Below are 5,086 nucleotides of genomic sequence, written 5' to 3'. Positions count from 1 at the left end.
CTACTCATCCAACCATGACATTAACCACATTCTTCTGGTGTTCCTATGGACAAGAATATTTTCTTAGGCTCTTCAGCCCCTTGTAAGTGGCATGACCGGGATTCGAACTCAGGGCCTAGTGTCCACATTGGCCTATGGCTTCGCTGATAGAGCCAGCCTTCAGAAATGCCAGATGACCTACAGGTTTCAGCCATGTCATTCACATCCAGGATTGTCAACGTGCAAGGAAGGAAAACAGAAACTGCTGACCATCCTTGGTTTGTGGCTTTTTTTTGATGCTGTTTTCATTTTCTTTTCCTGTGAGCCCCTGAGGTCTAGGACCACAGGATGGGCTGTGGGTCCAAAGGCTGCACTATCCCAGCCTAGGGTGATGGAAAATGACGAGGAGTTGCCAAAACCTGAGTGCAAACCCTGTGCTTGGCAAACATTAATTAATTAATTAACAACACTATTGAAGCTCCCTGTCTTGGATTTCGTGCCATTTTATTGTCTGCCATGCCAGGGATGTCACCTTGGGATCTAGGTAACTCTGATGCACTTGAGGGAGCTGGAGGAAAGGAAGATCTCCTCCCTTGAATGCAAGCAATTCAGGCCTGTTCCCTAGGCCTGAATTCAAGCCTCCCCGGGAGAACATAACATTTATAGCCATTTTTATTTTATCATTTATACTTACATCCATACATTCAGTCTATATCTTGTTTGTTGGAATGATTAATTATATTTTATTATATATTTATTTGTTTACAATTTATTTTATGGACTGTGAGTACACCTATTACATTTATTACATTCATTCAAATCTATTCCATAGCAGGTAGCTTTGCAGACATATTATAAATATCATACCTGACACCCAGCACTTGCACAGAAAAGGAAAACAGGTATCATACTTGCAATCTGACTCCAGGAAGACATTTTTAGCAATGCTGGGAACTGAACTGAGGGCCTAGAGGCCCCATTCACAAATGGGTGAGTGTCAGCACAGCAGCCTCTAGCACATTCAGATGCCAGGTGGATCCCAGGACCTAGGATGGAGACACAGGTTTGGCCAAAGTAGCAATACCTTTCTATGCAGACAGTGGTATACAAATATATATTTAGATATGTAGATATTGCCAGTGATGTCTATCTGTTATTCAATGACATATAATACCTTCCTAGAGATTCTCAGGTATTTAGTGAGGATTCCATTTAATCAATAGTATTCTTTTAGGGGATGGGAAGGTGGCTCATTGGGAGAGTGTTACCTTGCATACATGAGTCCCGGTTTCAATTCCTCAGCAACACATGATCAGAAAAAGCTGGGAATGGCATTGTGTCTCACATGCTACTGCCCTAACCCTGAGCTGAAAAGCTGAGGGATAACGCCCAGGTCCGAGTTCAGTCCACACTACTGACAAAACACACACACACACACACACACACACACACACATACCCATACACAATGTATTCTTTTAATGCATAATAAACTATAAATTAAAATCAATCCACATCTTGTGAATACTGGATTTAGTTTTTGCTAGACTAATTGACAAACTACTCATCCAACCATAACATTGATCACATTCCTCTGGTGTTCCTATGGACAGGCAATAGTTTCTTACATTCTCCAGGCCTTTGTAAGTGGCAAGACCGGGATTCAAACTCAGGGCCTAGGTGTGCAGATGGGCCTATGGCTTCACTGGCAGCCCACTGACAGCAGTGCCAGGTGACCTACAGGTGGCAGTCGTGTCATTTGGACCTGGGATGGTCACCATGCATGGAAGGAAAACCGAGAAACCTCTAACTGTTTGCAATTCGTGGCTATTTTTCCTTGTATTTTCTTTTTTTTTTTTCCTGTCAGCCATGAGGCCTAGGCTCCCAGGATGGGCTGTGGGTCCAAAGGCTGCACAAACCCAGCCTAAGCTGATGGAAGCTAAGGCAGAGTTGCCACGACCTAAGTTCAAATCCCGTGCTTGGCAAAATACATACATACATACATACATACATACATACATACATACATACATACATACATACATACATACATACATACACACACACATACATACATACATACATACATACATACATACATACATACATACATACATACATACATACATAGAAAATAAAATAAAATGAATTTTAAAAATTTAAAAATACTAATGGTGCTCTCTGGCTTGGATTTCATGCTCGTATTTTTCTGCCCGGCCTGGGATTTGCACTTGGAGTCTGGGAAAATCTAATGCATTCTGGGGGATGGAAAAACTCACCCTCTTTGAATACAAGCAATTCAGGCCTGTTCCCTAGACCTGAATTCAATCCCAACCCTGTTAATTAATATTCATCCACATTTGAAATGATTAATATCTACATATTTATGTTTACTGCATATTGCTTTGAGTGTGTTTATTTTTTGTATTATTAATTCATTATATTTGTTGACTATTAATACACTTATAACACATATTAAATTTATTACATCTTATGAAAATTATACAGATTTGCATATGTATTATATATCTTACTTCAGACCCAGGTCATTCACAGAAATTTTATAGTAGATGATCCCATGCCAAGAAAAACACAAAGACTACACTAACCAAAGTCTAAATTATCCCTAGGCACCCCAGTGGCTTACATATTTAATCCTAGCTACTCAGGAGGCTGAGAACTGGAAGATGAAATTTCAAAGCCAATGAAGGCAGAAAAGCCTGAGAGACATCATCTCCAATTAAGTGCAAAATGCCAGGCTACAGGTATAGCTGAAGTGGTAGAAAATCAGCTATGAACAAAGAAGCCAAGGAAGAGCAAGCTGAGTTCAAATGTGAGGAGAGGGGTTGGGAGAACAGAGAACAAAACAATACACAAATCCCACCTAATTTATGGTACCAACCAAACTGAAAAGAAAAATGAAGCTTTTTCATTTGTATAAATTTACATGAGCACATATGCTCTTAGGTACACTTCAAAGCTATATTTTTAATAATATACATATACATATATAATTTAATAATGCATATATATATATATTTAAATAAACTAAGAAACCAACCAATGAATAAATACTTCTGAAATAGTGCCTTAACCATGGCACTGTAAATTATTTATACTAAAAGTGTTTTCCAAGTTTCTTTTCTCAGAATCCATCTTTAAGAAGTTTTTTCATGTGCCTGGCACCAGTGACTCATGCCTATAATCCTAACTACTCAGGAGGCTGTGATCTGAGTTTGGCGGTTCAAAGTCAGCCCAGGCAGAAAAGTCTGTGAGACTCTTATTTCCAATAAACCACTAGAAAACCGAAGTGGCACTGTGACTCAAGCAGTAGATCGCTTGCCTTGAGCTGAAGAGCACAGGGATAACCCCTGAGTTCAAACCACAGGACCCCCCAAAAAATGTTTGTTCCTGTAGATCATAAAATTCTAACATTCTGAGCTTTAGGAAACTTTTCTGCCAGGGTCTTATGCTCTTTAGGAAAGTACTCCACTACTGAGATACATCACAGTCCCATTGTTTTCGTTTTTCATTTTACAATCCAGTTTATTCCCAAAATGTTTAGAAGTACCTACTGTCCTCACAGAAGCGAGGTTTTATTCAGAAATCCTACCTTTTGTGCTATGAGGACTCCCCTCGTGTATTTCATGGTAGGCACTGAGGAAAACTCATACGACACAAATGCAGAGAGTTTATAATTGTAGAAAAAACTCTAAATAGAAATAAATTCAACTGTCCCAATCTTCTAGGGAGAAATGTCCTTATTTTCATTCTCACTCTTCAGGGCAGATGGTCAAAATAGAAACACCAATGTGCTATGCTGAAATGTAAAAGTTTAGACCCCTTTTTTGAAAAACTCTCATATGATAAAATCAATATGTATGAAATAAAGGTGAAGTGAACTTAAAAAATATTAAAAATGCTAATGAAGCTCCCTGGCTTGGAATGTGTATCATAATTTGTCTGCAAGTCCTGGAATTTGAACCCGGGGTCTGGGTAACTCTATTGCACTGTCAGGGAAGGGGAAGCTCCCCCTGCTTGAAGACCAGTAAGTCATGCCTATTCCCTAGGCTTGAATTCAAGCCCCAGACCTGGAAAACATACTCCTTATATACATTTTAAAGATAGGATTGAACTTCCATACAGATGTTCAGTCTATATTATGTTTGGTGTGGTTATACATTATATTTTTTTATTTTTTTCATTTATTTACCGTTTATTTTACTGACACTTATGCATCCTAACTATGTATTACATTGTTTACATGCTATCATATACCATCTAGATTTGTAGATGTGTTCTCCATCATGCCTGACACGCAGAACTCTTCCAGAAAAGGAAAACAGGTGTCGCATTTGGCTTTTTACTCCAAGATTAAATTTTTGGCAGTGCTGGGATCTGAACTCAGGGCCTAGCAGGTCCAATTCATGAATGGGTGAGTGTGAGCACAACAGCCTCTAGCCAATGAAGCTGTGAGGTGGTTCCTAGGTGCTGAGATCGTGATCCAGGATTAGCCAAAACAGCAATACAAGGATAGGCAGACAGTAGTATACAAATAAATATATGTTGGTAAAAAGCACCATAGCCTCCTATCTATGATTGAATGACATATACTACATTCTTCCCAACTCTTAGGTATTTATTATAACACAATTAATGGAATGCTATTCTTTTCATGCTTAGTAAGCATGAAATTAAGATCAATCAGTGTCCTAGGATTATTGAATCCAATTTTAGGCTTGACCAATGCACAAACTTCTCTTTCAATTGATATTCCTACGCATAGGAATGAGCGTCTTGTGATCTCCTGCCATTGGTAGTTGTCAGGACCTGGATTTGAACCCAGGGCCTATGTTGACAGGTTGGCCTATGGCTTCCCTGCTAATCCGCCAGCCCTCAGGAATGGCAAGTCAGGTGTACTTTGCACCCATGGCATTCAGAACCAGGATGGTCACCGTGCAAAGATTAAAAAAAAATTAAACACCCATCCCTCTGCAGCTTGCCACTTTTTGTGCTATCCCACTTTTTTTCTTTCCGCAAGCCCTGTGGGCCTAGGATTCCAGGATTGGTTATGGGTCCCGAGGCTGCACCTAGCCTAGGGTGACCAA

The sequence above is a fragment of the Dipodomys merriami genome, unplaced genomic scaffold, assembly GCF_024711535.1.
Source record: "Dipodomys merriami isolate MVZ:Mamm:240054 unplaced genomic scaffold, mDipMer1.0.p SCAF_876, whole genome shotgun sequence".
Taxonomy (NCBI): domain Eukaryota; kingdom Metazoa; phylum Chordata; class Mammalia; order Rodentia; family Heteromyidae; genus Dipodomys; species Dipodomys merriami.
This window is presented reverse-complemented; position numbering follows the sequence as displayed.